The sequence below is a fragment of the Manis javanica genome, chromosome 8 (genome assembly GCF_040802235.1).
Source record: "Manis javanica isolate MJ-LG chromosome 8, MJ_LKY, whole genome shotgun sequence".
NCBI lineage: Eukaryota > Metazoa > Chordata > Mammalia > Pholidota > Manidae > Manis > Manis javanica.
In genome coordinates, this window is record NC_133163.1 from 110,040,674 (window position 1) to 110,063,569 (window position 22,896).

At 43.1% G+C, this 22,896-nt stretch overlaps 1 protein-coding gene and 1 long non-coding RNA gene across 2 annotated transcripts in view; one reads left to right on the forward strand and one right to left on the reverse strand.

Annotated features, from left to right (window-relative positions):
• RORA (RAR related orphan receptor A) overlaps positions 1-22,896 on the reverse strand; it is a 674,793-nt gene that overhangs the window by 189,427 nt on the left and 462,470 nt on the right. The window lies entirely within an intron of this gene.
• On the forward strand, positions 1,396-14,924 carry LOC140843173 (uncharacterized). The gene is made up of 4 exons (XR_012120719.1): positions 1,396-4,619; positions 6,823-6,942; positions 7,426-7,524; positions 8,159-14,924. It is a non-coding gene; the product is annotated as an uncharacterized lncRNA (long non-coding RNA).

The following is a 22,896-nucleotide window of genomic DNA, read 5'->3' on the forward strand; positions in this document are numbered from 1 at the left end:
TCTTTCAGTGCCAAGCTCTCTGGAGAATTAAGGCTCAGCTAAAAATCACTTCCCAAAAAGGAAAAAAAACCGCAAGAGAAAATTCAGTCAAATTAATAAACTAGTTGTCTCTGATGTGAGCTACATTTTCTGACACGTCACGATAATAAATAGTTTCTGATTCTCACTTAGGTAGCTAAGTAGAAGTTGTTACTTTTTTTTTTTTTTTTTTTTAAAGATACGAACAATGCCATTCATTTAGCAAGTGGAGGTATACAGTGTGTTATGAGGGAAGATACCACTTTGCTCAACCTTGGAACTAAACAGGTCATCTTCATGGCCCTGTGCTGGTCACTGGAGTCTCTGGGTCTTGGTTTCCTACTAGCAAAAATCTATTGAAGCTCTGCAGAATGGCAAACTAGTTTACAGCTGGCTATTGGAAAGGGAATAATTCGATCTCCGAGTGAACTCTCTGACTCTAGCTTGCCCCTCATGCAAGCAAGAGTAATTCCCTTAAGCACCCACCTAAGGCCACCTCCTTTTCTCACACCCATATAAATCCTCTTTTAATAATCTTCTTGGATCCTTCCTCTTCCACACTCTTCTTTTTTTTTCATTAAATCCCCATATTGTGCCCAGTTTAGCTTACACACTAGAGCCTGGTACACCACTGCATCCTACCAAGTTTAGACTTCCCCTTTTAACACTGGGAGCCCACACCAATTTCTCCCAGATCTGCTCCTCATCTGAATCATCACAGCAGCTTTGTAGGATTTACATAAAACTAATTGCATACATACATGATTTCATGTTTATTATCCATTTGCATACATTTTTTTTTTATGTGGATGTTGTTCCGCCTGTCCCTTCAAAACAACTCAACTCCTTGGATGGAGGCTTAAAGTTTAGGCTTCTTGAGGGTAAAGAAAGTGTCTGTTAGGTCTCTGAACTGCCCCAGAGAACTCTGGCCACAGAGGGAGTGTTGTTCTGTATTATTTGTGTTTATTGCCCAGTCAGGACTTTCCTAGGCACCTACCTTCTTTTAAAATCAATGTCACTAACTTCTTATCCAAGTGGTATTCCAACTGTAGCTTAGCATTAGAAGTTGAGCTTCTTTGTCATTTCATGCCTGTGTGTGTCCCAAGGTGGGTGGGAGAGACGCTTCAAAATAACTTCTATTACATAAAGGGTAGTGAAGGAATTTTCCATACTATTTGCACAAAAATTTTTTCACTTAACTCCCCAGACTCTCTGTTGAAATTCTGACATCTTCCCCTCCCTCCCAGACCCTCCCAATCCACCACACTTTCACCCCCACCCCCTGTTCCCAGGGCACCAGCAGCACTACTGCGGCTAAGTCTGTTTGGTTTTTGAGTTAGAATTATTTATATCCTAGAAGGTAGGCTTGTTTATGCAGTAGAATTCTGAGAAGGAAGTGAATCAGGAGATATATCCCCTCACAGGGCATCCAGGGGTCAGGCTGAAAACCAGTATGATGATAAGGTAAAACCTGTGCTGTAGGCTGTATAGTAGGCTTCACTACAGACCTCAAACAACACAGGCCATGCAGGAAAATGCCCTGATGTAGGGCCACTGCAGCTAGCAAAGGGTATGTGAGCAGGCAGATATGATTATCTCAGAGCAAAGGCGGCCATCACAGAAGCCTTCCAGAAACCGCTGAGCAGCTGCCTCCAGGCCTTCCTAGGGCAAAACGCAACAGTGGGGTTCTACAACCTAACTTACCCTAATATTTCCTGCCCTTCTTTGAACTAACTATATTTCAGTTTCTTAAGTAGCAGTAATTAACAGCTACTACTAGTCATTGGGTTTCTACTAGGCACCAGATATTTTTACATAAAGATCTCATTTATTTCTACAACACTGAGAAATCAAACAGACAACCCTTCCTCTAGAAATGTTGAAGCAAATCGTAGACAGATATCCGTCTAGGATGAGGTGTAACAGACATTTAAGTCTCTACCAAGGTAAGAATGATGAGACGAGGAGTCGGCTGTTAATGGCCGGGTGGCCTTTACTTGGAGTCTTTGCTCACATTTTCACCAGTGAAGCCCAGTTTCCCCCTGAGCAGTGCAAAGATCACGACAGGCCTTCTGGAGGGCTCCATGTTGCCTCTGGAAAGCAGGGCTTTTACTGCAGCGGTCCTAGGCCAGGGAGGAGGGAGGGAAGGCCCTGCTTGACGGATCCCAGCAAACCTTTGACCAGCCATGCTCCAGGGCACAAGCACAGTCGGGGCGGGTAGCCCTTGAGACGAAAGCGGGCTCAGGGGTGAGTCCTCCAACTCCATCACTTAGAGGTGGGAAATCGAGGGAATGCGAACTCAACTGGTCACACTGCTAGGAACTGGGGTGCTGAGATGAGGACCCTGAGCTCCATATACCCCACAGTGCCAGGGTTTCTCCAGCCTCACTCTTCCGCTGCAGCTCAGTGCAGGCCAACTTATCCCAGAGTAGGTTTTGCCTCTATAAGTTCTCGTAAGGATGGGTAGCCCCTCCCTTCCTATGTGCGGCTCTCAACACAGTCTCCATGCCCTCAAGGCCATGTGTATCTCTTACTGGAGCTGGAATTAGTTATTAATGTATATTTCTCACTCCTACTTCTACATGCATATTTCTGCAGGCTCGGGACTACATATATTTCTGTGTTCACTGACAGTGTCTTTTTGCCCAAATAGCTGCCAGGATAGAGCAGGTAATCGACACGTATTTATTAAATAAATGAATGTATAATGAATAAATGTCAAAAGTTTGAGGCAGCAGTTAATTAGCAGCCGGCTGCAATAAGGGGTGACTTTTCTTCCCCATTATTGTGCCCTACCTCCATGACAACATACACCATGAACCAGAAGAGCTTATTTCTAGGGATTATATTCTAGAAGAGCTTATATTCTATGGGTTAAGAAGAAGCTAGATTGAGGGCTGCCTATCTTATGAGAAGCACCCCAGTGGTGGATTTGGCTCCACTCCCATTCGTCCCTCGTTCTTAAGTCCTTACACCCTCTAGCTCAGGGGCTGTGGGGAGAGGACAACTTTAGAGCAGACGGTTTAACCCGGATTGGTCTTCCAGGTTTTTCAAACCCTTCCAGCAACACAACTTTGAATCCATGCCCTACCAGGAAAATCCAAAAGCAAATACACCTTTACTAAAACATTATATAACGATAAAATTCCAAGTTTCCAAGCTCACTCTCAAGATGCTATAAATTGTTAACACTAGTGGCCTCACCTCTTTTTTCCCGCAACAGTACAATAAGACTATTCTGCGATATGCAATCTAATAATGTACTGATTTTTTAAAGAAATGAAATCTGAAATGTCAATGACAATACATTCTTCTATGAATATTAGAAGTGATTGTTTGTTACCTTAGGAAGAGTGACTGATATTTGCAAATGGAACTCATACCATAAATAGGACATGTTGAAGATGCCATGGTGTTGACTTAGGGATGAAGACTTATTCCCAGACGTGACATATGAGTGGATCCCTACGTGCTCTGTCCAGTGCTCTTAAAAAATGTATGGGGTGCAATTTAATCTTTGGCCAGTCTTGGGCTAGAGGCTAGTCTTCCTTCCACACTGTACAAGACCCACCTCCATTCCTGTTTGTTCAGGGATGCCTTTCCTGACTGCTGGCACCCAGCTTCTTTCCCTGACTCAGGATTCCCCAGCCCTACAGCTAATGGCACACCATCCAGGGTTAGAATTCACGTCCCCAGTTGCCTCACTCAGGGCAGATTGCTCTCCTCTGAGGGAGAAAAGTCTAGAAGATGGAAATCCTACCTCTCAAACTAGAAAGCCGGAAATCTCTCTGCTTGTGGATATTGGACCTGTACCCCAGTAAACAGTAAGGGTGGCACTTAGAACCTGGGTCAAACCAGAAAAACACCTTGGTTTAGGTTACCTGAACCAGCAAGGGAAATAAATTTTTCATTTTACTTCTTTTCAGACTGTGGCTGGGGCTTCACTGGCAATGAACAATCACACCAAATTGTTCTAAATTATATAGGAAGATTATAGTCATTAATACAATCACCTTCCATAAGAAAATGAGTGTGCTAAAGCCAGCAGTCCGTGCCAGAGGAGACCAGGAATTTCACCTCTTATTAGGGTGTCCGGTCGTCCTGAGAATGCACAGCCATTCCTCGGAGCTACAGCGAGGCCAAAGAGGTCACCCGGTTTGAGGAAATGGCTTCTTCCCTCCTCCTACCTGTCTTTACACACTAAGAAAACCAATGGCGCCTTTTATCAGTTTGGCAAAAAGACAAAGGGAATGTGTAATTCTGCACTTAACATTCTTGGTTCCTAGGTTGGTGTTCATAGTTCTCAGAGAATAATGAATGGATATTTGAAAAGTTTTGTGAAACTGAGGCTTCGAGGAGGAAAAGACCCAAAATTAAAAGAATGTCTTAAAATATGCTCCCTCTGAATATTCCACTCCCCTCGCTTTTCTCGTCTCTCCAGCCAGGTCATATTCAGTCCTTAGGAATTTTCCCATGGGCAGAAGGTGATGCAAGATCTCTACACTGTTGGCGTTCAAACCCCAATCGCCCTCCCCAGCTGTGTGGACTTAGGTGAGGAACTGAGCACCTCTCTGCCACGATCTCCACATTAGTAAATTGAGGTGAGTATCAGTCTCTCGCTCTAGTACCTGTCACACAGGAAGAGCTCACTATATATGAGCTGCTATTATTTGGATTTTCTTAGGAAGGAATCTGATTTGTAAGAGATGCACCTTACAACAGGATTTACAATATAGAGTAATAGCTGCCAACAGGCAGACCACTGACCCGGAGCCTCTCAGGCTAAGATTTCACAGAGTAATGAAGTAAAGTCCTGTAACCATCTCAAATAGTGAGGTGCTCTCACTTAGGCCCTGCGGAAACCTAAGAGCATTTGAATTAGCTTCTTCTTAATTCTCTTTCTTGTTTAAAGAAGGACTTTTCTTCTCACATAGAAAACCTGTGTGTGTAGAATCTTGGGATGTCCAAATGGGCTTTTGCGTTCCCCATCTGGTAAGATACTGCTGTGATCTACGAACAGAGAGAGAAGGAGGGCATCCCATGAGCCTGGTGCTGGGCTCAAAAGTGGTTCCCTTATTTTGTGGCCTGAATAATGGAATCTTTAATTCAAAGGCCAGAAGAGGCTGTGAGTGACCCTCTTTGCAGAAGTGCCATTCAACCCTTGAGCGTTGAGGGGATATGACCAAAATCTCAACTAGTTACAGGCAAGGTGGGACCAGAACTCTTCAGACTATCTGTCAAATGAGTTTTTTATTTCACAAGCTACTTCTGGAAGCTGGCGGGACTGAATGTGCTGCTGGAAAGTGCTGGGGCTTGCAAAACTGTCCAATTCTAGCTCTATCCTGTGAGAGAGGATCAGCTTTATCAACTATACAAAACAGTCCACTCTTTCTCTACCAGGCTCCGTGACAGAGGGTCTCAGCCATGCCTCTTCGTATTTGACTGTTTCCAGAGAAAGACTTACAAGGAGCAGGAATACCATGTACAAGGACACATGGAGGAGGAAAGGAGAAAATAAAGGGCAGAATCTCAGTTGTGGTGGGAGTCTGAGAACCCTGACTATTGAGAACCTTCCATCAATAAAGTGCGGTGGCACAGTCAGCTGTAAAACTTTGTCCTCTTCTGCTCTCTTCGTTGTCAAGCTTCCTGGAGACAGGAAAAGCCTGGGTGGTGAAGGCTCACATGATTTTTCCAAAGACCTTCATATGGTGTCTCATTGCAGACTGAAAAGAACTTACTTGGAGATTGTCTAAGGAGACTAGAAGAAGCCTAGGCAGACAAAGCTTTTAAAATCACAGCTTCATTTCATTCCTTAAGGTTTGCATTCACATTACTTGTGCGAATTTTTCTGCATGTTGGAAAACAGCAAAACCAAAATCATATTTTTAGAAAGGGAATGTAATGAAAACACAACGGAGTTTCCATTAACCTGGCAAAGTGTGCCCCAAAATAGTTTCTGATCAATTCACAGGCTAGCTTTTTTTAATTGCGTGTGCCGGTGTACGAACACATGCCTGGTTTCATAGTCAGAAAGCAATCTAAAATGTTGGAGGAGGGAAAGATTCATTTCCTAGTTCAAACCACCAATCTTGAGATCCACAGTTGGAAAAAATTCTGTTTTACCTTTTTTTTTGATAAAAAAATTATGATTCTTTCTCTCAGCCTAATGCCAGAGAATTGCATTTCCCCAGAAATGACCTTGCACACTACACTAAAATGACTCAGTCAGCACCTTTAATTGTCATTTCCCACAAGCCTCTATGCCAGTGCTTCTCAAAGTTTAATGTGCATACGAATCACCTGGAGCTCTTGGTAAAAATGCTGATTCTGATTCTATACTTTTAAGTTCCCAGGTGATGCCAAAACAGTTAGTCTATGGTCTACACTTTGACTAGCAAAATGCTAGACAAAACCCACTTAACTTTGTTCACAGGGGAGCATGACAATTACCATGTGACAGGTTTTTATGGGCTACTTTGCACCTTATGAACCTTCCCTCATTCAGCCACTTCTTCAGTACCATCTTCCTTCCCTCTTTTGACTGCATGTAGTTACTAACCTAAGGGAGGCAGACTATTGCACTGGCACAGGGAGAGCTCCTTGCAAACTTGGGTATGAATTTCAGCAACACAACAGCCAGGCAATTCTCATCTCCGAGCCACATCTGTAACATGATGGGACTAAGATACCCACCCAAGCGCGGGTTATTGTGGGTAAGAGAGGGGATGTACAGAACCCAGCACTGAGTCTTGCACACAACAGGAGGTCAATAAATATCATTCTGTTTTCCTCCTTCCCTTAAAGTGTCCTGCCCAGACTCAGTGCTTCCTGTGTGGCCCATCAGCACAGACTGGAGGAGGCGATGGTGTTTTTAATTCCTAAGGCATATTGAAGAAGTCTGCCCGTGATGTTGGAAGCTGCAAGGTGAGATGGGTGGGAATACAGGTACAATCTTGGAGTCAGTTATAGAATCCTTGTCCTGCTTTATCTTCTGTCATCACTCCTTAATTGGCATATTTTGGCCTCATCAGTTACTTGACTAACATTTTTGTTAAGCTCCTATTATGTGCCAGACCCTGAATGAAATATCCAGGTGAGGCCTCCAAGTGTAAGCAGCTTCTAGATTAGTTGGATTTTATGTAGAGAAACTCTGGTTAATTGACCAAAATGTTGCATTTTCATTCTCTCTATATATTTGGTGTTCTGCAGAAGGGACTGCCAATTCAGTGAAGGTATGTCAACAGGGTAGAGCCGGAATAATAATAATTAGTTCAACATACAGGCAATAATAAACATGGCCTGTACCTCACTGGGCAGAGATTCACCCTTCTGTTTATCCACCAGTTACTGACAAAGACTCTTTCTAGAATGTTCAAGCTCTCACCTCATCCCTGATACTACATTCAGATGCAGCCACTGTACCTGCCAACTTCTTAAAGGTGTTTCTCTTGTGGAATTCAAGGTGAATGTGACAGCAGAGAAGTAAAGACATTCATCTAGAAAAAGGTGATGGCACTTTTAAAAACTAGTCCAGTAAATGCAAAAAAAAAAGTTAGATTTACAAATTGAATGGGAAAAATTCACTTTGGAAGAGGGTTTTTTGGCTGGATGTGAATGAAAGCCTTTGGTTTCATTGCATTACCATAATGGTCATTTGCTAAGTTTGATTTTCCTGTCAAAATTATTACCATGTCGCAAATAGACTTAAAAAGATAACTATCGCCAGAGTGGAACAGGGAGGACTTAAGATGCAAGGCTGAGGTAGCAGGAAATTCATCTAAACATTCATGTCTTGACCTCCTTCTAATCCAAAGTACAGAACTTGGCAGAAAGCAGATGAGGAAGTCATTAATATGTGGAAAAGGGATCTCTCAAAGGCACACCAAGACCATGTGCCTTTTGCGGATGAAAATGAAAAGGAATTGTGCAAATATTTACCACAAGAACATAAGAAAGTCTGCCACAAAGCTGAGGAATTTTCACAATAGATACAGGGCACTATCATTACCAAGGCAAAGTTGTTTAGTACAGGCTCCAGCTCCATTCTGAAAGTAAAACATGGAGGTCAGAGTTCAAGGACAGGCCTTTCTTGAGCTTGTTTAAAAATAATCAGCAGTGTGTGTGTGTGTCGCATTTCCAGATGACGGTTAACGAATCAGTTAAAGCTGCGAGAAGACCTCCAGCAAATTCTCCAGTTGTGTTTCAAGGCTTTTTGTTCTCCTTTGCATCTTCATTGGATCAGATCAACTGTAAATTTGCAAATGAACTCAAAATCATACTTTAAGCAATTATTAATGTTGCATTTTGATAATGGCATTACTATTATATAAACATTTAAAAAAATATGTGTCCCCTGAAATATTTAGTGGTGAAATGACATGCTGACTGGCATTTTCATAAAAAAACGCAAGTAAAACTAAAAAGTTTATGTGTGTATGTGTGTGTTGGTGGAGGGGGTGGCGGGAGAGGGGTAGGAGATGAAACAACAATGGTAAATGTTGATGGTTGTTGAAGCTGAGTGATGGGGTCCACTGGAGGATTGCATTTTCTTTCCACTTTTGAGTATATTTGGAAATTTTACAGTTAAAGTTTAAAACGTACAGCCCCCAATAAATAAAGAGGTGTTTTTTTTTTTAAAGCACTAAACATGGTTTATACAACACTACAGACTCTTGTAGTAAAATGCAAGGGATAAGTGCAAAACCCAAGAGCAGTCATTAATGGCCATTCCTACGCGCATTCCATTAAGCACAAGCAGCTGTCATAAACATCTTAATTTAAAGGGTTGGGGTTTGGGGAATCATGGCTCTGCAAAAAGCGACATCCTGCTCCTGCTCCACAGAACTGGTACATATCAGACCCTTAAATTTTTAAACATGGCTTTCATGTGTTTGAGAGCTGAAAAACCTTTGAAAAGTCAGCTTGTTAGGAAATTCACCTTGCAGATTTCTGCTTCAAGGATTGGTTGAGGTGCTTGGGTCCTGGCAAAATTGACTTGGGGGTGGGAGTGGGTGTTCATAGGTAAAACAAACGTGTTGTATGCTTAAGAAGGAGCAGTGAGACAGCTCCAAGTGTACGGGGCATGACTACATTACCATAGGACCTTTCAGGGATGAGAAATCTACTGCCTTGCTAGAGAGGAGTTTAGAGTTTACAAAACTGCCCCCAACCCTTTTTGGGTCCTCTCTTGGTCTCTGTCAAAACTGGAGAGAGGCAGCATTTTGAAGGCAGAAGTGCTAACCAGGAGGTGGGAGCCTAAAATTTAGCCCCGTATTGCTGCGTGCTAGCGTAAACCTTAGGCAATGGTCCTGCCGTGGGTGCCTCCTCTGGGACATGGGAGTATCTCACACCCGTGATGGTCTCAGGTCCCTTCCAGCCCTAAGAACCTGAGTGCATGGCTGGGGTTTGTCCGAGAGCCAGTCTGATGCCCCCTCCTCCACTACACCTGTCCCTCCCCCTCTTCTACAGCCAGATGGCAAGTAAGAGTACTATTTGGGCTGTAAGAGTAAATTTGAAGGTGAATAGGAAGGTGCAGAAGATGGCCAGAACAATCTAAGTCAACAATTTAAAACCCCAGCCTCCCCAGTCAAAAATATCTGAATAAAAATAAAAAAGACTTCTTATTATTAGTAAATTTAACAGTCCGCCTTGGTGGCTGCCTCCATTTACATGTTTACGCCCTTCTGTCTCATCCCTGGAACTCAGCATTTTTGCCTTTATTTAGGCAAAATGCAGGGTCTTGGGACTCTGTGTATTGATGGTCGCCCCCTGAACTTCAGAACACCTGTGTGCTGGCTGAACTTAACTAGAAATGATGCTTGCTGGCAGCACAGCGCAAGGTCTCCTATTAATTTCTTGAATTGATCCTGGCAATATTATTATCTGGTCCAGGAAAGAACAGCTCTTTACTCATAGTATCAGATCTGAATTTTTTTAAACAACACTCTCTATTGCCCGTAAGAATGACTAATAACTGTTGGCTGTAATTTCCCAGAGTTTGTGGGTATGACTTCTACAGGGTTCCTTGCATTTGAATTTGCCATATTTTGTCTGGGGCTTGCGAGGGCTTTCAAACACAATTTAACCAAAACCCCCAGTCGGCTCTCGGTTCAGCTGGGAGAACTTTGTGGTGCTCTTGAACTTACTGCCTTCCGCCCCCACACCTGAGAGTCTCCCTGAACGCTACTTTCCCTGCATCACACATCATCAATCAAACACCCAGAGAAACGCAGAAACCTCAGTTCTCAACTGCAATCAATACAACCACCTTTCCTGGGGTAGCTCTGCCTTCGTTTTGAAGGTCATGGAATGAGTCAGGGGCAGAAGAGGGGAAAAGAGGCCAGGGGTTCTCTGGCTCCGTGTCTCAGAGAAATCTGCCTATACAGAAAAATAACCTCATTAAGCTGGACTGATCGCCAGGGAGAAGACAGCCCATATTAACAAAAATTTTGAACGATCAAAATGCTGTTTTATTATTTTATATACAGTCTCAAGAGCTAGACAACAAATGTGCCTAGTGTAGGTTCTATTCACAAACAGATAAGAGGAGATTGAAACCACAGTAGCCAAGTACCTCTCTGGGGAGAGCAAGGCTCTGCTTTCCTTGCAATTAATACCCTTATGTATGTATTCTTATGTGCATTATTTAAGTATGTATTTATTTGCTCATACAAACCAGATCTGCTGAATACCACCATGTGCAATTCATAGTATGAAGTGCCATGGGGAAGGCAGGTAGGCGTATCCTCAAAGAACTTGGTAAACAGCTATTTCTTAAGTGCTAGTAAACAAGTTGCTCCTCCAGTAGGAAAAAATAATCCCTGGAAATCTTATTTACATTATCCATATGCAAGACTATTTAAACCAAGCAGATATATGAAACATTTGTATATGGAAGCACTTCTAAAAAAGATGAATCAGATGACTCTTCTGCATTAAAACAAAAGACAAAACCCTTTGCAGTTTGAGCAAAGATTATTTCTGTACAGGGACATCTCCAGTGACAAGTGCCTGATCCCCAAACAGAGCCCCAATTTTGGGGGCCACTCCTTACCGGCTGGTAATTTTACTCACGTATTCACCATAGAAAGAGTACAACCCGCGTTTTAGAAACATAGCCCTTGTTTAAGCAAACTATACGTATATTCGTTTGCTTAGCAAATCATTTTGTTATAGATTTACTCTGGCTAGAGTCTAAGTGATCACAACTGGTGACCTTATAGCAATACCTTTTCTACGAAAAACCCATCAGAGAACTAACTCATGTTATTAGTATTTATTCTTCGCCTTTTTCCTCTTGACTCCATTCTCTTTCCCTTCAGTTTATCAACTACAACTTGTTTTATTAAGTTCTAAATTCCAAGAACACCTGTATGTGTTATGAACATAATGTATGTCATTAACATAGTGCATGAAATGATCTACATACCACTAAAGAACTCAGCTTATGTTGCAGTTAGCCGACTAAGGAGGGAAGAAAATCGCAAAGATAACCGAGCAAACCGAGGTGCGGTTAAAATAGGAGCCCCTTCCCATCACTCACTATTTCTTAGAACTTGTATCTTTACATAAGTACAAATGAATAGTGTTTCTGCCCTGCCTTATTCATAGGAGGACTTACCTGCAGCTTTCGGGACTTCTGGATCTGATGAACCCCTAAGGAACCTGGGCACCCCCATGCAAAAGGCTGCTGACACCAGCAGAAAGCTGCCTTTCTTAGTTCTGGGCTCCCTTTTGCTGCTTTTGTCCCGTTTGACCTCCTGGATTCTAGGCCCTGCCCACCTACGGTACCACCTCTACTTGCCTCTCTCTGGTTCAGCTGACTTCCTTGGACTAATCTCCTTGCTGTGCTACATGTTAGATCCCTCGAGCGAGGCTGGGCTCTGGTCTCTCCTGGGCAGCCATGTCCTGCAGTCATCTAAGAGGAATGTGGGGAAGGAGGACCACACCCTCGACTGATGCTGACCTCGTTTGATGACCGTTTCCAACACTGGACAAGAGGGCCCTCCTTTCCATTCCTCATCCTTCCCTCTCCACGTCTCACAAACGACGAGAACTTTTCGAGAACATTTCCCAGAAAAGTTGATGAGGGTTCAGGGAAATGGGAAGCCACAAGAAATCCACAGGTGAACAGGTTACCACGGATCATTGGGTCGAACATCTCACCAGAGCTTTTCCAAGGCGGGCTGAGCCAGTTAAGAACTAGTGGGGTTATCTGTCCCCAGGCTACCAAGATGTTTAAGGGTGTGGAAATAATGGAACTTCACTTTTTTTCAATAATAATACTGCAGTAAAACATAGAAGTTTTCTTAGGATACAGAATTCCTTACCTAGAGAAGATAATGCCAAGACTATATTTTTATAAAAAGCCCTCCAGATAAATGGCTTCATATGTGGAGTTTTACTTAAGTGATAGCAGCTGCCCTTGGTTTACATAAGCACAGAGGTTGAAAGGTTTGCTGAAAAGATAGAAAAATAAAGGCGATTTGTTACCTCAAAATGGGTTGAGATCAACAAATGTGACCCTATCAAACCATTTACACACATGCACGTGTGTGCACATGTGCACACACACACACACACAAATGGCCATTTTCTTTGAAAATTTTTGGAAAGACACCCTCCAGAGGAGAAGAAGGGAAGCTGAACTGGTTGAACACTTCCTTAGTGGAATAATTTGATCCTCCTTGAATAAAATAAAGGATAGATTCTAAACAAATCATCTTTCCAGGAGGTTTTCACACCCAAAACAAATATGGTGTAAACTCCTGAGAGGTTATCAGGATCAAGTTATGACTCTCGGCAGGACTTAATCTCACTCTTTCCCTCCATGTGTGCATCCACCCATCCATTCAAATAACAAGATCACAAAGTATTTGTTGAGTGCTGACAATTGCAAAATCCTGTTCTGGGGGCTACAAGGACCCAGGCAAGCTCTCAGTCCTCACGGATGCTGAGAGGGATGCAGCAGTTTGGAGTATATGTGTTTGTACCACATCTCCTTCATCCATTCATCTGTTGATGGACACATATGTATGGGGCTCCCCTTAGTCTCACTGGAAACTAGATGAGTCTCTCTATGCAGCACAACTAACTCTGGAGCCTCTGACCTTGTCTTAAAAAGACTATGTACTTAGGTAAAGGTGCTCATTCTCTTGAGGCTTAGCAAACACAGAAGCTGATAGTATGCAGTTTATATACTTTACCTCTGGCTTCATTTTATTATTCCTGCCTGTGTTTTCTTTCCACCCTGATTCTTTCACTGAATTTTTATCTTGTGTACTGTATTATTCTAAGCCATCTCAAATCCTCATGGGAAGCAAAGAAGACTAAATTCTTTAAAAAAGAAAAATACAATTACCCTACTAGATCATACAGTAACAATGACAAAGATGGTAATCCTTATTATTACAGGTAACTTCCATTGAGGACTCGTATGTGTCAGGTACCCTTCCAAGCACTTTACAAGCATTTTCTCAGTCTTCGTAATAATCTTCGAGACAGTTATGAATATTACCCCTATTTCACAGATGAGGAAAACAAAGCCCAGACTGTTGATGTAACATGCTAGTAGGTAGTGGAGCCAGGACTTGAACCACACACTTTGCTTGCAGAGGAGCTCCTTGGTCTATGCCTGCACTTGAGCCCTCCTGGGCCCCTGATGGGACAGCAGCCCTTTGCTTACTGGTCTGGCTTAACCAGGCTTCCCTATGTGACTTTAGGGCTCTTATGTTGTATCCTACCTAGTCTTGGAGACCTTCTTGAATATTGGTTCCATCTTCTCTGTGACACCTCCCTGGCCCTGTGGCTAGAGCACCTGTACCTCTGAAGGGTGAGCTTCTTAAGAACAGAGGCTGTGTCCTCCTTGCCTTTAAGTCGCCAGTGCCTGGTAGCATATATGAGCCATAGCAGATGTTTAATAAAGGGCGGGGGGTTGACTGAAGGCATGAAAGCTCTGTCACCTTCCTGTGAGCGCGGTGCAGTTCTCACAGGGAGGCACGTCGAAGTGCCGGCTCCCTCCCCCGACACTGGTCCCTTCACAGCGGCTCTACAGCTTCACCTACTTGTAGTTCTACCTGCCTAGGTCATACTTCGCAAATTAAACAATTATTAATCTGTGAGTTGTAAAGCGTATGCATCCAGGTTTTATCAGAGTCAAGTACATTTCACAAAGAACAAAGGTCTTCTTGATTAGTAATTATAAAAATGACTTTATTTCAATCTAAGTATATTCAAAAGTGCCACATGAAAAAATACAATGGGCACTTTTAATTATCTTATGAGTTCAAAGCATTTAAATGTCGTCTCTTTTTCCCGATTCACCTTCTAGCGATGCCACGGGCACCAAAACCTTCCCTCTCCTCCCTGCTCTTCCATGTCTTTCTCCTCTTTCATCTTCTATACTTTTATTACCTGGGCTATTTGCCTGACAATCAATCATGTATTACTTAGAAATATATACTATTGTGCCCAACAGATGTTATTTAACCCTTGTGTTGTTAATTCATGGTCCCATTTTCTGTCTTCCGGGGACATATTTCTTGACAGGAGACCATTGTGACTTGTGCCTCTTACAATTCTTCATAAGAGTCTATTGTTCAAGTATTGGTTCCACGTGGTTTGGGAAAGGCCATGGAATGTCATAAAAGGTTATGTCCTTCAAAAACTGAATATAAATGTCCTCCACTACTGGGTCATTCATGAGTAACATGGAGGAGGTTCTATAGTGCATCCTCCAGGCAGAACTGGAGACATTTGTTCTGGTCAAACGTGAATGGCAAGAAAAATTTGGGAGTTGGTGAGGTGATGGTGGGTGGGGGGTGCACAACAGTTCCTGAATGGCCACATATGCTAGGCACTCTGCTAAATACTATACACACTTGACTTCATTTAAGTATCGCAACAAACCTGAGATGTTGACAGAATGCCCTCTCCCCTTCTGCCTGTGATTAAAATGAGTTGGGAATTTAACTCAGCCAAGGTTACACAGCTAGTGAGTGGCTGGTGGGGCTAGGGGGTGGGGACTCTAGGTTTATCTGACTCCAAAATTATAGTCTTTCTTCTATATTGCTTCCCAGGGTCACCTTCACTCTGAAGGGCATATAACTGGCCAGACTCTGCCTTTAAGCTCAGAATGAGGCGCCTAGTTGACAAGTCTAATAAACTAAAGGGTTTAGGACCAATGGGGAAGGGAAGCTGAAATGACCAAGTTCCTCGTTTTGTTAGGATGGCAGAAACAAGGATGGCAAATGGTTCTAAGCAGGTCATCAATGGCCAGTTGTGAGCACCTACTGTGTGCAGGGCAATGTGCCAGGGCACAGAGTGGGAACAGGCTAGGGACAAGGCCATATCATCTAGACAGCAACTGAGCCAGGAGGGCTCCTCTGGCCTTCTGTTCCTGCTGGAAAGTCAACATCCAATCACGTCTTTAAAATCCCGGCAAAGGTTCCCCGGTCTGGCGCGCGCCTGCGCCTCCCGAGGGGCTGCAGACGCGCCACGGGGTCTGGGGGCGGCCGGTGTGCTGGGAGACTCGGAACCAGACTGCAGGCAAGCAGGGGGTTAATAGCTCCTAAAATAAAACCCTCTAACACAAAAATGTTATTTTAATTGTATTACATTGAGGAGCCCTGAGGGTCGTGGGGTAGATAATCAAAAAGGACAAGGAGGAAATTAAAAAAGGGAGGAAGGCAATCAAAAAGGCCATTTAGGAGAGCCCCTTAATCCTCCGTAGAAAGAACACTAATTATACTCCAGAATCTCCTTATAATTAACCCTGATATAAAGTGTTTTTTGAGCAGTAATAACTTTCACATTCACATCGTTTTGATCGCACACTCGTGTGAACGCCTCGCAAACAGCAGCCCGCACCGCTCGGTTGCTTTTCTTCCCCAGCGAGAGCTGTGCGATGGCGCCACCGACCACAACCGAAAAGACAAATATTTCTGCCCTCAGGTAACACCACTGCTCCACTGCACTCAACCCGCTGCTTGCTTGCTTTTCTTTTTATGAGGAATAGTCTGAAACACAACCATCCCTGTCCTCTCACTTTTAGCCTTTTAATATGACTTGGATTCTCCAATGATTGCAAACCCACTCAATGTCCGTCCAGCTACCTTCCTTCACCAACAGACTCCTGCTTAGATTTACCTACACTCCTAGGCCACGGGGCACACAGTGCTGTAATCTTTCTTAATGTTTCCAGATACAAGCAAGGATTCAGGCCAACTCGGCCCAAATCCCGCCCAAAGAGCCACACATTCCTCGCCCTGACAGCGGACCCCTTTATGACCCAAAGCTCAAACTGTCAACTAGGAAAGTTCAGGAGCAAAACAGAGCAGGGAAAGAATGCAGACAGTCCCACGCTTCAGGTGTCCGTCTGGGCATCACTGAGAAGAAAAGCAAAAAGGAACGGCAACTGGGAAGGGAGAGGGGCCTGGAATAGGTTTTGGGGGACTTTTTTCTTTTCAATGGCATGAAAGTGAAAAGAATCTGTCCCTGTCCTCACATGAACCGGCCGTTGCTCCCATTCCACCCAGTAAGAGAAGCAACAGGATTTCAGATCCCATGAGAGCCCTGGGGGGACAGTTTCAATGAGGCACCTGCCTGCCAAGTGAAACCCTAGGAGAGATTCACAGGGCTTCTGACATTCACAGTCCAAAGGTACTTGCCCCCTTTTTAAATGCACTGCTGAGCCTGGCTTCATCTCCTGCCTACAAACAACACAGCAAACACATTTGAAAGGTGCTGACAATGGACTGCATCTCACTTTAACCAGGGACAGAAAAACTGAGCTCTCTGAAACGTAGAGCCCAGTGTTTCTCCTCTGCATCAGAGAATGTGAGCTGAAGGAATTCTCCCATTTTTTTTTTTGCCTCAAAGAGCTTAGTGTGGCAAGTACGAGAGAGGTGTAGATTAAAAAAAAAAAAAACTTATAAAATGATAAAGCTGCCATATAAATGTAAAATATGATTCCTTTCATCTGGCAGGGGTCTCCCCTTACGTTATCACATTCAAACAGGAAGTGACACTTTAGTATCTCCACAGATGGGATATTTACAATTCCCTTTGATGGAGCATTTATTCTGGGTTTGATTAATATCAGCATGACAGGGGCTGGAGGACACTAGGAAGAGGGGAAGCTGATACCGATCTCTACCCTCCCTTCTTTGATGGCCCTTGCTTCGGGATGCAGGCCCCCACATCAACCTCTGCTCTAGATCCCCACACTCTGCCCTGCACTCTAGATGTCCCCCACTTGTTTTGCTTCACTGCTAAAGAGCCCCTTGAATAGCACTAAAGAGGGTAACACATTCATTGGAAAGGCTCTGTCTCTTGGCCACTTTCCTTCTTCCAACCTCCAAAAACATGTCTTTTAACAAGGTCTTCTGGGGGACGAGCCTGAACCAAAAGGAACTCCGTGTGAGGAACGCGGAAGGAACTGGAGTCGGGAGTCTTGGCTCCCAGTCTCAGATTAGTCACTCCCTACAGTGACCTTGCACAAACCCATTCACTCATCCGAGCCTCCATTTCCTTCACTGTGAAAACTGAACAATAGCAGACCCCCAATGTTGTATGTAATACGTAATACAAAGCTCTCATGAATTATATAAATGCATTTTAATACAACTGTGGGCAGGAATTTTAGTCAAGCTCAGGGAATCTTTTCAATAGGAGCCTTGGATAGGCTTGTCCTACTATGCCAACCAATGACACGGAATCCATCCCAGCCCGACTGCAGTAGTTAAACACAGGCCGTTGTTCACCTGCTCCTCTAATGGTGTATGAAATCTAAAATGAAAAGTCTAATCCAACGTGCACTTTATATAGTCAGAGGCAGGGCTAATAATATAATATTTTCTGTCTAACATCTTACCTTTGCTTTAAGGCTAATTACTGAAAATAGTTTTAGCTTCAGTATTAAGAAATTTGCTATGGGCCCTCTTTTCCGGTTCCATCTCTTTAAGTAGCAACACTAGCAGGACTGAATCAGAGTGGCTCTTGACGTGGCCTGTCACTCTCTACATTTATCTCTTGCCATACAAAACCACAAACAAGAGTAAACAACTAGTGTTTGGGAAGCAATTCTGAGAACGAGACCTTAGTATCATATTTAAATAGTCAGCAGTTCCATATGAGGCTCCCAACGTCTTACCTGCCTTCAGCTGACCAAAGGAGAGGGCCTGAAGTAGAAGATGCTGGGAGGCCTGCCCACTGACAAAGGAAGATTTCATGTGTGTGCACCAGACCTCTGGGGATGATCGTCAGCAGCTGGAAGCTTCAGGGCTACCAAGGACAGTAGGAAGTACCATTCTTCTCCCTCTGAGTATTTGGCCCAGTGACCTTAACCTTCTATGACCTGATTTCTCTTGTTGTTGTCTTCCAATTAATTTAAACTATTCTTTCTTTAAGTTATAAAGTAATACATGCTGGCTGTAAAAAGCTAAAACATACAGAGGGATATAGAATAAAAACCAAAAGACCCCTTTCACTTTCCCCCATATCCCCTAATACCTGTCCTCTCTTCTGAGGCAAAACCTTTAATACAACTTCTTCTAGGCTACTTTATATGCTTTAAATATAGGCTTAAAAATACATATATGTATGTACATGTAGGCATTTACATTCTTTTCTTTGCACATTATTCTGATTACCTCATTTTATTTAATAATATATCATAGATTATTTTCCAAGTCAATATATCTGTATTTGCATCATTCTTCCTAATTGCTATGCAGTTATTAAATAGACAAGATAGAAAAGTCTGGCAGCTAATTTGGAACTCTTACTGCTTTTATTTTATTTTTTTCTGTTTTCTTCTTTTGGCGTATCACCTCTATCTTGTGTGTCCCTCCCCAGATTTAGAACCCTCTTCCACCAGAAACATTCAACATTCTCAAATTGAATCATGCTTTCTGGGAAGGAAAGCACCCAAAAATTAAGTGGCTGCTCATTCCTTAAACGTATGCATGTTTGTTGGCCATGTTTAGACCAAAGGAATGAATTTCTAATGGTAAAGTTCAGGTATACTGTTCAGAAGTTTGGGGCAGGACCCTTTTCTTGACATTGTTCAAATGACCACATTCACTATCGCTGATAGTTGTTCACCCCATATGTTCAACCCCAAATTAGCTGAAATATCAACCACTTGTCTAGACATGGCCCCAACTAAGAGTAAGAGTTAACTTTAACAAGCAATTAACAATTGGCTTTTGTAAAAGGTGATGGCTTTCTTTTATTAACTAGAACAGAGGAGTTAAGTACAGCCGGCCTGCTAACAGCCCCACTCCTGTTTATGGCAGACCTCACTAATCTATTGTGGCATTCTTTCCCACTGAAGCAGGACCCAGCCTCAGATTTCTTCTATACTCAGCACTGAAGGCGGCCACTACCATTGATTACAGTTGGTGTCCAAAATGAGACCCAGTTTGTCATTCAGTCATGGGAGTCATTGTCTGCATTATCACAGGTTTGAATTTCACAAGCAGACATGAGTTCCATAAGCTTAAAATTGCTGTCGGATTCTTTCTCAGCCAAGTATCTGCAGAGGACACCTCCCAGGAAAAACAGGAGGTCTCTCCTAACTAATAAATCAGGATCCTTCCACACCAGACTGTAAGTTCTGTGTGGGCAAAGCCTTTGTTCCCCCAGAGCCCATGAGAACATGCAGCGTATAGCAAGTGGCAAGCTGAACAATCATCTCCATCAACTGTACAGTGGAATAGAACACATCTCTAGCAGATGTTCAGTATGTAGAGTTTTTAAGAATTAAAAAGAGAAAAGAGTGCCTTATAATGTCTTGTCTGGACAGTGCAGCCTCTGCATATGCATTCCTCAAATTAGATCTTTTTAAAAAAACTATTATCTAAGAATACAATGTAATGTTTTAAAAAACAGAAGCCATCGAGGAAAACAAATGGAATCTAACAGGGACAGGTTGTAAGTGTCAAATTGTTGGGTTATATAAGGTAGAAAGGTAGGTGAGGGTGAGCCAGCACCTTCTGGATTCTTGAGAGGCAAAGTCAGTTTGCCTGAGCGGAAGTCAGGCCAAAGCTTTTCTCCCTGCGGTGAATCTTCAGCAGGCAGCTGGCTTCCTGCACCCAGAGCACACTGAATAATCTACCACCACCTTTCGGGAAGCTTTCCTGGAATTTCAGTGTAGAAGTTGTCCCAGTGAATAAAAATTAAGCAAAAAAGAAAGAAAAAGCCTTTACCTGATTTGGCCGGCTTTGTTCAACTGTGTCAAAGGGAAGTCAGGACAAGGCCATCCAGCCTGGCTGAGTTGGGCCAATCATTCTCATTATCTTTCTCACTCACATATACATATACCCACCCACATACTCTCACACACACGTGAAACTTACACATATACTCACACACTCAAATATGCTCACGCACACTTACACATGAAAACTTACATATATTCGCACACAAATACACAAACTGTGCTATTATCACCTCCCAGAAAAGCAGATCAAAGGGACACTCTCGTGCACACCAAGCCCTGAGGACCCTGTGGAAAATAAGCACACACCTGCCCTGCTGCCGGCCCCTTTATTGCTGAGATGGTATTAGCCTGTTCCTCTGGAGGAATTCTGGCTCAGAACTTTTATAAGTAGGAGACTCAATTATGTTTCTTATGAGCTCCCTAAATTTGGAAATGGAGCTAAATAAGGAAATACATTAGTCAATGTCCTTTTCAGCCTCCTCCCCTACTCATTTCTCAATCTTATTTCCCTGCTTTCTTGGGGTGATTTCCTTGCATTACTAACACCATCAATGGTAGCAACTATACACAGAGGGCCGTGCTGAGATGGGAAAGAGGACCTGAGTGAGGAAGCCAATGCCAAACACAGACACTCTGAGTAAGATCAGTACTAAGGCCTCATGGGTGGGTAGGACCCATGTGTGGGCCAAGCCAGTTCACCTTCATGCTGAATTCTGCTGGACATCTGAGCAGCATTATTGTGTGATTCCAAAGAAATAATAAATTTCAATAGAGATCTTCATAGTTTAACTAAAATGCAAACATTAGTATTGTCAGTATTTGGGGATCATGGAGGGCATCCCCCAAGAATGAACACTAGAGGGGAAAAAAGATCATGGTCTGAGCGTTAGACTGTATGATCCCACACAAAGGATCAGGGCAGGCAGGTACCTTACGGATCGTTCCGGTAGACAAAAACGGAAACCTGCTTTAATTTATAAATATATCAAAAGAAGGTATGATAATCAAGTCTGGCAATGGAAGCGGGGAGAAAGGAGGGTTATAGAGGCAAACATGGGCAATGCCCTTCTAGGGATTTTTCAGGCTCCGGTAGCAGGGAAGTTGAGTTTCTTCACTTACGTGTGTCCAACTCTCTGTACATAGATGAGGTGTTGGAGTAGGAGATGGAGGGGGAAAAAAGAGGCAGCAGGAGAGAGGAGAGATAGGAGAGGTGGGGGAGCGTTGGGGGAGAATTGGGAGAATGAGGAAGAGAAGAGACGAAAGCAGAGGGGGAGGAGAGAGAAAGGGAGAGTGAGATTAGATACAGGAAATGTGATTCATTGATCCTTCAGTCAGTCCCAGTTCATGAGCCAATGAGCACTCTTTGTGCTCGGCATGAGTTCCAGTGTTCATAACTGCTTTTCACTCAGCTTGAGCCCTAGCCAGTGTTCTCCAAGTGTGGTCTTTAGGCCAGAAGCATTGGTATCACTTGGGAATTTGTTATAACTGAAAACTTAGGTCCCACCCCAGTCCTACTAAATCAGAAACTCTGTGGTGGTGCCCAGCAATTTGTGTTTTAACAAGTTCTCAATAATTCTGCCCTAAACCACTGCCCTAAACACAAGCCATGATTGCACCTGATCATGAAGAAACATGATCAACTGGAGAATCATGAAGAAACAGCTGGAGAATTCTCATTTAAACAAACTCAGGAACATTCTGGTTTTATACGTTAGTCTTGGGAGCTTGTGGGATTTGAATCTGTCCTTACATTTCTGAATGTTGCAAAGATGAGTCTTTGAGCCTGTGAGGCTGAAAGATGGTCTTGGCCAGCAAGAGGGAATCACCAAGGTAATGATCCACTGATATCTTGGACACCTGACCCCTCCACGTGCTAGGTGGGTCCTCCTCTATTTTTCAGACACTTAAACAAATGCAGGTTTCCATGATCTGAGTATCTGAATACCTTGGTATCATGCTTTAGAAAAGTCCAGTGCCCTTTCCAAAAGGCCATTCAGCTCTATGTGGCCAGTCACGGTAATCCTGTACCCTCCTTGATGTGACAAATGGGAGAAATTACTATGACACTTTTGACCATGGCTAACAATTGTTTTCCTGCAATCTAATACATCCATCTGGAGTTTGTTTCTATACTACTTTTATTGTTTCATTTTCTCTGCTATGGGCACTCAGACTTGACTTGTAGACAACTGTGGGCAGCACAGTTGGGTATAAATGAGTTATTTAATGGTGTTATTTAAGGTGTGCACTTTAGCCATGCAGTTTACAAAAGCAAATCCCTGTGAGGTATAAAGCATCAGAGAGTAAAACAACAGTCACTGACATCTCTTTAGAGGAGAGAAAGAAGCTGAGTCACTGAGCCTGTAATTCAAGAGAAGGCAAATATATCACAGAACAAAGAATAAACTTCCACCCTGGGTCACAGGACATCTGCTTCAGAGATGCAACCAACACAGAAAGATTTGTTGGTTATGATAAAAGAGATCTGTGACAAGACATACTGAACAAAGCATCATCTGACCCCTACCTAAACATAGCTTGCTTTATAAAAGGTTGTTTTTTATATAATATTGCCAAACACTATTTCTGTACCTCTTTTAAGAAGAGAGAGATCAGTAGTGTTATTGAATCTGTGGCAGACATCATTTTAATCT